Below are 9,934 nucleotides of genomic sequence, written 5' to 3' on the forward strand. Positions count from 1 at the left end.
AAAGTTGACTTCCTGAAACACTAATATACACAAATGACCACTAGATGGCAGTATATATCAATATTAACCTTCCAGTGAAACAAGGGACTACACCAGACCTGGGCATCGTACGGCCCGCGGGCCACATCTGGCCAGCCGGATGGCCCTGACTGGCCCGTATGAGGTCATTGGAATTAAAAGTCAAAGCAAATATATATCATCACAATACATGCAAGCAATATGCCTGGTAGCTGGTACTAAAATAGGAGAATTTGGTTGGTATTACAACTGATGGCTGTCCAAATTTGACAGAGAAAAATGTTGGACTTTTGAAACGGATACAAGATAAAGTGACTGAAATAAACCCAGAACAGAAACTGATATTTTTGCATTGTATTATACATCAGGAGGTGCTGTGTAAGTTAGTGCTAAAAATCAACCACGTGACTGATGTTGTAGCTAAAGTAGTTAACTTCATCAGGGCAAGAGCATTGAATTACACAGTTTGTTGTCTTTTTGGAGGAGATGATAGTGAACATGGTAACCTTGGTTACCAGACAGCTGTCAGATGACTCAGCCTGGACAAGGTGCTTAAACGAGTTTGGGATCTGAGAGCAGAGATTCAAGAGTTTAGTGAGAAGAAAGGCAGGACATCACTGAGCTCTCAGATGCAGGCTGGATGGCAGACCTTGCTTTTGCTGTTGATGTGACTGTACTAATGAATGAACTAAATACCAAGCTGCAAGGCAAGGGCCTCTTTGCACATGAAATGTACAGCCTGGTGACCACTTTTATGAGAAAGCTGAAGTTTCTCTCAAGTCCGTTGGAGGGCAACATTCTCACCTACATGCCCACACTGAAGGAAGTCACACCATCAGCTGATCACCTCCGCAGGTACTCATCCATGTTGGAGGCGCTGCATGCTGAATTTTCAAGACGATTTGAGGACTTCAAAACAGTTGAGAGTAAAATGCACATGGTTTCCTCTCCCTGCAGCTGCAGTGTGAATACTGCACCCAGTGATGTCCAACTTGAACTCACTGATCTGCAGTCTGATAAACTACTGTCAGAGCACTTTAAGTCAGTGTCACTGCTGACTTTTTATTGTTCTCTCAAAGAGGAGAGCTTTCCAAACTTGAGGAGGCATGCTCAGAAGATGTTGGTTCTCTTTGGATCCACTTATGTATGCGAACAAACATTCTCAGTGATGAAGTTCAACGAATCTAGATACAGATCCTCTCTAAGTGATGATCACTGGGTGCTGTTCTTCGCATATCCAGCACAGATATTCAACCTGACTTCAGTGCACTTGTTCAAGACCAAAACAGGCTAGATTTCTCTCACTGAACAAAAAAAAAAAAAAGAACTGAGGTATGTAAACAAACAAAGCTGGATGTATTTAATGCTTTTCATGGAAAGTTAACGTTGTGCTGGTTTTGCACATTTTTGAAAATGTTTTTGTGAATATTTGTTAAATAATTGTGTTCTGTGTTCCATATTATTGTAAAATTATTGTACATTATTGTAGATCATTGTATTGTGTATTTTACTGTATATAAATGTATATATAAATATATATATCTCAATAAAAATTGAGATATATACTGAGCAGAGCTGTAAGTGTATTGGTCCGGCCCTTAACAACTGGCAAAGTTTCTCATGTGGCCCCGTATGAAAATTAACTGCCCACCCCTGGACTACACTGTGCACTGCCAAACTACGTACTTTAAGCTTAAGCTTTAAGCATGTTCACATTTAAAAAGCAAAAAAAAAGAAGCATACCCACCACAACTACTATGCATATGTAGTTTTTGACCGGCTTGTTGATGGAAACAATGTTCCATAACCCAATGTACAGAGGAAATAATAGATCTATTTAAAGCTTAAGCAAACCCTAATTGGAGGAAGACACAGAAAAGACCATTTAAACCATTTGCTAGACAATTTGACATCTGTGTATTTAGCTGTAAGTCCATGGTTTTATTGACAAGAATATTTGCAAGTATGCAGATTTTTTTATTTATTTATTTATTTTTTGTGCTTACTGTTACAACAGCATACTATATAGTGATTTTGGAACAGCCATGTCACCGTGGCTCACTTCCAAACCATATATACTAATCAGATTCATGTAAAATGTTCACACAGAAAAAGCACCACTATTAGTTCCACCCAAAGACTCTCAGCATTTAAATCTAAAATTGCGTACTCCCATTCTCAATATTTTCCCACACTGCATTGCAGAAGTAAATAGGAGAACTACTCAGAAATTTCTGTAGAATTAAAATGGTTTGGATGAGCTGATGGGAGGGGGCAGCATAATTAAATGCAGGATGTTTTGCCACCAGTTAACCCTCATCAGCATGTGGCAAAACCTACTTCATCCATACGCTTGAGGTCCAGCTGGAACCCAGTAGTATTTCATCTGTTTCACATTTCTGTATCTGTCCATATCCTCTCAATGTATATTTTCCTAAAACGTGTGTCGTCTATAGATACAAATGTGAAAGAAACAATGAAATTACTATTGATTATTACAAATGTGTATTGCTTACAGTATTAGCGTAAGAACTCCTGAATTGAAATGAAACACAATGCAACTGAAGCAGTGATCACAAGAGCAACATAACACAAACATGCATAAATAAAAGATACGCAGTCTGGCTGAGGTCTGGCTGGGGTCCCCATGGACCCCAAATGATTTTTCTATATATACACCACAAACCTGGTTGGAATCAAATAAGCTTTGGTTTATGTGATGGCAACTATGTAGGTGACAACTACCTAAAGGGACTAAAAAAATCCATCAGTATACCTCGGGGTCCGCACAGTCCCCAGGTGTAATGATGAGGGTTAAAAAATAAATAAATATGAATATTTTACAACATGTATTCCAGCCACAGGTAATTCTGTTGCGTCTTGTTCTTGGGGTGGATTCCTTCTGGGAATCTCTATGGGGAGATTGTATGTGTGGGCCCAGCTGCGGCTGGTTTGGGAGCCTCTCTGGAACCCCAGTTGCTACTCATCTCAGCTGATGAGTCTGGAGTAGTAGTGTTTCTTTAAGAAACACTAAAAGAAATCAAGAAAAAAATGTGGTAGTCAAAAACAATTGCTTTTTTAGATCAAGCACAGGGAAAAAAATTATGGAATTACTCAATTCTGAGGAAAAAATTATGGAATCACCCTGTAAATTTCCATTTTCAAAACTAACACCTGCATCAGATTAAATCTGCTCAGTCTGCAGTTCATAAGGAGTGCTCACACCTTGGAGAGCTGTTGTACCAAGAGGACTGACATGAATCATGGCTCCAACACGAGAGATGTCAATTGAAACAAAGGAGAGGATTATCACATTTCTTAAAGAAGGTAAATCATCACAGAATGTTGCAAAAGATGTTTGTTCACAGTCAGCTGTCTAAAATTTGGACCAAAAACAAACAACATGGGAGGGTTGTAAAAGGCAAGCATGCTGGTAGACCAAGGAAGACATCAAAGCATCAAGACAGAAAACTTAAAGCAATATGTCTTGAAAATGGAAAATGCACAGCAAAACAAATGAGGAGCAAATGGGCGGAAACTGGAGTCAACGTCTGTGACCGAACTGTAAGAAACTGCCTAAAGGAAATGGGATTTACATACAGAAAAGCTAAACAAAAGCCATCATTAACACCTAAACAGAAAAAATTAGGTTATTATGGGCTAAGGAAAAGCAATCATGGACTGTGGATGACTGGATTAAAGTCGTATTCAGTGATGTATCGTGAATCTGCATTGGGCAATGTGATGATGCTGGAACTTTTGTTTGGTGACGTTCCAATGAGATTTATGAAGACGACTGCCTGAAGAAAACATGCAAATTTCCACAGTCATTGATGATCTGGGGCTGCATATCAGGTAAAGGCACTGGGGAGATGGCAGTCAATACATCTTCAATAAATGCACAAGTTCATGTTGACATTTTGACATTTTTCTTATTCCATCAATTGAAAGGATGTTTGGGGATGAAGACATCATTTTTCAAGATGATAACGCATGCTGCCATAAAGCAAAAATTGGTATTGACTACTACAATTTTTTTCTAGATAGATAGATAGATAGATAGATAGATAGATAGATAGATAGATAGATAGATAATGCCTGGTACAACTAAAGGTACATTTGTTTGGACAAATATAATGACAACAACAAAAATAGCTCATAAGAGTCCAATTTAAGAGCTGATATCAGTCATTTTCCATGGTTTTCTTGATAATGACCAAAATCACTAAAGTTCTTACATCAATAGCTATATCATTGTACTGCCAAAAACAGTGCTTGTAGGCATTCCATGTTTTCTTTTCTCTCTGCTTTAGTCACATGATACACACAGGAGTTAGTACTTGATTGCATCACCATTGTTTCTGATGACTGCAGCCATGCATCTTGGCATGCTCTCCACCAGATTCTGACATTGTTCTGCTGTCAGAGCTTCCCATTCCTGGTGCACAAATTCAAACAAATTTGCTTTGTTTTTGGTCTTGCGGTTCTCCATTTTGCATTTGATGATTTTCCACAGGTTTTCATTTGGATTTAGATCTGGAGATTGAGCAGGCCAAGACATGGTTCCAATGTTCTGGTTCTCAATTCAGGCTTTAACTGACCTTGCTGTGTGGCAAGGGGCATTGTCTTGTTGGAAAATCCAGTCATTAGAGGCAGGAAAGAGTTTTCCAGCTGATGGAAGAAGACTGTTTTCAAAAGTAGCCCTGTACACGACCTGGTTCATTCACCCTTCATACAGTTGCTTTTGCCCTGTTCCACCCAGACTGAAAAGAGAAGAAAGGGTGAAAAGGTAGACTTATTAGCTTAAGATATCTCATAATAGACTATACAAGTTAAATAGATATTCACAAAATATTGATGGCCAGCTAACGTCACGTACCATATCAGTAGCTTAAGTTAATTGGGCCCGCTGCCAACTCAGTGTCGCTAACGTGAGTAAACTAATTGATCCCTATAGGACAATAGAGCCTTAGAGCAGAACAAATTTATTGTTCTGAGTCTGGATGCAAACTTTGCCACTGATTCTACAGCCCCATCAAGAAATTATTATTTATTGTTTTTATTTTTATTCATATAATTTTATTGTTTTTTAATTTGTATATTCAGCCTTTAAAAAGCTATTTTCAACTACCCATTCAATGAATGGGTTGTAAAAGTAAAATTTGCAGTGAAATGTCATTTGTTTATGCCGCCACATCTCCTGGAGAGCCTGCCCTGCTGCTGAAAAAAAACCCCAGAGGAAACACTGTCATGTGCACTGAGAAAGAAATTCTCATATCTTTGGACAATGACACTGTAATAAACAAAGTCGCAGAGACCACTGCACTGCTCAGGTGTTTATTAATGTTTTAGGGTTGGCCCTGTTTCTTTGAAATTACTCTGATGCAAAGGAAAAAAAATTATAATGGCATCATTAGAAAGTTATGTTATACAGTGATTAACAAACTTGCAGAGAACAGTGCAGTAGTTATTTTATTCCTTATTCATAAGGATTAGATATCTGTGAACACTAATTTGCTTGATATTTGATACTGCAAAAAAGGACATTCTCATATTGTAAAGAATAGTGTTGGAGGTTTGCCCTTTAACTCATGTTCTCGTATTTGTGTAAAAGTGACGCACTTATTTTATCTTTTAAATTTAATATCTAATTTTTTTTTATTAATTCTTTTATTTCATTTTTAAGGTTTGGATATCTGCAAACATTTATATGAACAGAATATAGATTCTGATATTGTTGAAAATGATGTGTTGTAAAGAATAATGTTGGAGATGTGCACTCATGTTGAAATAAATCCACATTGTGAAGCTACCCACTTGAACTGAATTGAAAATATTTTATGCACTGAATAACAAGATTTTACAGAACAATGCGCTATTGTAGACTCAGCGTGTAAGGTTATAATTACATGATTTTAATAATAATAGGTTGTGATCTAAAGTGGACCAGTCTGAGGCATGAAACTGAAAATGAGTCCCACTCTTTCCCTGCCTGGCTTCACTAAACCTGACAACTGCAGTCCGGCTAAGCAGTCACACAAAGCTGATCATCAACCCAGTGAGTCGGACTATGGTTTCTGAATTTAGCTATGAGCATGTTCACATAAAAAGGGGCGTTGTTGGCACTAGGTCTCCAATTGAAAACATGGCAAGGTTAAGAGCTGCATACTTCTCACAAGAAGAACCCTACTAACTACAATATCATAAACTTAAAATCATGAGTTTTAACACAGAATACAGACAAAAAGCAGCACAACTACTGTAGCCAAAGTCAGGAGGAAAAGCTGGTTTTTAAAAAAAAAAAAAAAGCTGACTGTTTGAATGTAACTACCAGGCTTCTCTATATCTCTGTCCCATTGTGTTACTTGTTTAGATGTAAGTTTTGATAATCAAAAGCCAAGATTTAGGTAAATTATCACTGAGCATCACAAGATTTTCTTACCAAATTACAATGTAGTCCCTCTACTTACAGAAAATACAAATATTTAGGGAATAAATAATCAAATAATAAAATAAAAACATCATTATGATGTGGAGAATGAATTCGGTAATCTCACCTTCTATTGCTTCCCTATGGTATGTAGGGCAGTTTTAACCTTATTCTTTCAGCAAAGAGTAATAGGAGCTGGTAAATAAGAAATACTAAAACACCATTCAAACTGGCACTCAAGTGCATTCACTGCAAATCTTGTAAGGTTAACAAGACTGTAGTGTTTTAATCAGTTTCTGTTTTGGGATTAATGTCATTCCATCAAAGCAAACAGAACAAACAGCAGAGTCTACACTTTGAAATTGCTTGTAGCTCTAAGAAGTCCGTGCACCTAGCTCCACGGGATATTTTGGATTGGTGATGCTGTTTTCCTGTGATGGGTCAATAGGTGGTGTTATAACACAAGCTGATGTGTCATGTTGAACATCAATGACAAGGGAGCAGGTTAAGTGTTCAGCGTATGTTTCCATGGTGACATACCCGGTAAGCAGTGACCTCTGAGGTGCTAAAAACCTCAAGTTGCCTCAATGACCTTAAATCCTGCTTCACAGTATAGGTCTCTGCTCATTTGGAATGATTCACATTTTCGAAAGTGAGGTGGCAGAATTATAGAACTATTTATAACAGCTTCGATATAGAAACCAGATAAAATCTTTTGCAAAGCTTGGGCGTAATTACTCAAACTTGTTTAAAAAAAAAAAAAAAAAAAAAAGGTAGTTTCACTGGGTCCAAAAACGGAAGACAACAATCCCAATGAAAGCCCACTGTCTTGTTTATCTTGCAGGTAGCAACACATCCTCCCTGGAAACGGCTCGCCGTAACGCGAGGCCCAGCTTCCTCTGGAGCCGCCCCTGCACCGGACACTAACACGTTTGCACAGCTCACATTCACGACGAGTCACACACCCATGCGCCTCAAAAACAAAACGTAAACACTTCAGCCACGTCTGTGACTCACGGCGTTCGTCCAAACACAATGTCCTGTCACGACAGCAACGACGTATGACATGGCGTTTATTGGCTATATGAAGCCCACAGACGGGCCTGCTGCCTGCCGCTGTGAGTGTCAGCGATGCACTGCCTCATCTCAGTACCGACAGTAGCAGCAGGCTCAGCCCGCTCAGCTGCCTACCTTTCACCAGGAGAGTCCCTCCCTGCTGCGGCTGCTGCTGCTGCGTTATCACAGGCGACAATATGAGTCCACATTAAAACCAACCGAGATGTGGTGGTACATTAAACCCAGTTGGTGTTTTCCCAGCACTCTATTGGGGGGATACTCCTCTTTTAAGGCGAACATGAAGCCAGGGTCGTAACGTTTGGTCCGCAGGGTCCACAAACCGTGCGGAATACATGAGACGAAATCATATAAACATTGCAGTGACGTGCCAAATTATGTCCAGCGGGAGAAAAAAAAAAGTGAAAATGAATAAATACCGACAGCAGGAAGTGACAGGTAGGCGCATTTATCCTGACAGTCAAGTGTTTTGTCTAATCACTCGCTGGGCTCCGCAGAGAGCTCCCGCCTTTCAGATCAGCAGGCCAATCAGAAGGCGGCTCTGAGATGAACAGGCCAACCAGAGAGCCGCTCTGATATAGTGTCTTCAGACGCAGGTGCATCTAGGATGCCTTCATGTGGCATGTGGGCTCGGACGTCACAGATTCCGTGTACTGCGTGTGTTCGCGACAAAAAATTGTACAAACGTTAATTTAAAAATTCTAGGCAGATTAAACTATTTCAGTTTCACCACTCAGACCAGCTGAAAACTTCTGGGTTGTGCTACTGTTTGAATGCAAGCAGGAAACCACTCTCGGCCTTTGCATGTGCAGTGCTGATATGACATGAAATGGTCTCTGGGAATACAATTAAGCTGAAGCATGTCAAATAGGACATAAAGTATTATGTAATCAGCTGCATTTTTTGTCATGTTCATTGTCTTCTTCAGGTAATGTATCTTTCATGCCACCATGCATTGAAATGAACAAGAAATTGAAGAAAACAAGGGTGGCCTAATGTATTTTTTCCCCCATGACTGTGATTCTTGGGGAGACCACATAGCAGAGTATTACAATAATCAGTCTTGCAGATGATGACAGCGTCTAGTAGTGGCTCTGTACTGACTTGAGACAGAAACAGTTGCACTCTTGCCATGCTCTTTAAAAAATGAAATATGTTCTTAGCAATGGTTCTAATGTGAAGCTAGTGCATTTTGTCTTTAAGCCTACATGAGGAAAAATAATTTTTAGATGACTATGCACAAGCAAATTTCTCTTCCTGAGCCTAGATCAAAAGACTGCTTCATAGTATCAAGATTTACCAGTAGTGTCTGTTCCAAATAAATGTACTATTACTGGAAAAATAGTTAAGGCTCTTGCCACAAAGTGTCAGTTACAAATGAGGTGAATGATGACTTACTCCCTTTAAATGATCCTTTACAGACGGTACAAAGTAAAAACAAGAGAGAGAGAAAATGCTATTGTTTTTAAAATAATTCAGATGTACAATCAGCCTTTAATTTTGGTTATGTACTCACATAGCCACACCTCCCTTTCATATTTTAAAAAATGCTATTTTTATTGTCAGTAATTACCTACTGTATCACAATTTTGTGATTAAATGTAGAAAACTGTTGAGCAACGAGGCTCCAACACATCATGGCAATGGTTCTTCTGTGGTTATTTTAGTCAATTATTTCATAGAATATCTCTTTGAAATTAATAGGTCTATAGGTTATTGCAATAGTGCACTGACAGCAAACTGAAAGCTAAACTTACACAGTTCAGCTGTTCTGAGGAACGAGTTTTTCAGCTCTTCAGCAAAAATGAGAACTGTGATGAAGGACAGGACCAGGCAGGCTTAATAGAGAATTAAGCCATTAGCCAATCAGAGGCCACGATGCTCTGCTGCTCTGCAGAGGAGGGCTAGTGGTAGATTCAGAAGACAGTGCTTGTGAAGACTCTTCATGCTCTTTATGTATGTATTTGGTGTGTTGGCCGTCACTTAAGTGAATATGCTCTTCGTTTAGTTTGGAATGATGCAGGATACTCGGTTTCCTTTGTTGCCGCAGATTGCCTGCTGGGTGTTGATGTGATTGATTGATGCTGTACACTTCCTATTTACCTATTTATTTTATTTCTTGTTTCAGAACCACACACACAGACACTTGTATATGTACATCTTTGCTACAAATAAAAGAGCAACAAGGAATACCTTGTCCTCAGGTGCATTCTAACCGGTGCTTCCTGGCGGCCACGACCTTATTAACTGGTGAAAATTAAACAGTCCTTCTAATCACCAAAACAAGAACATTGTTTAGTGTGTAGTAGCCATTTATCATAGATGTTGTACTCTCTGACTGACTCTTTGGCATCACTACTCCACATCTTTACTTCAGACAATTCACACTTTTGACATGAAAAAAGAGATAAA

At 39.0% G+C, this 9,934-nt stretch overlaps 1 protein-coding gene across 2 annotated transcripts in view; it reads right to left on the reverse strand.

Moving 5' to 3' along the window:
• LOC111582482 (ras-specific guanine nucleotide-releasing factor RalGPS1) overlaps positions 1-7,981 on the reverse strand; it is an 83,324-nt gene extending 75,343 nt beyond the window's left edge. Inside the window, exons 1-2 of one of the 2 annotated variants that reach the window (XM_055019196.1) lie at positions 7,640-7,981; positions 4,620-4,781 (exon numbers count right to left, since the gene is read on the reverse strand). The gene's annotated coding sequence lies outside the window, so the exon portion shown is untranslated. The remainder of the gene's footprint in view (positions 1-4,619; positions 4,782-7,639) is intronic. The other variant, XM_055019195.1, reaches the window with a different exon arrangement.
• Between the last annotated feature and the right edge of the window lie 1,953 nt (positions 7,982-9,934).

The sequence above is a fragment of the Amphiprion ocellaris genome, chromosome 17, assembly GCF_022539595.1.
Source record: "Amphiprion ocellaris isolate individual 3 ecotype Okinawa chromosome 17, ASM2253959v1, whole genome shotgun sequence".
Classification (NCBI taxonomy): domain Eukaryota; kingdom Metazoa; phylum Chordata; class Actinopteri; family Pomacentridae; genus Amphiprion; species Amphiprion ocellaris.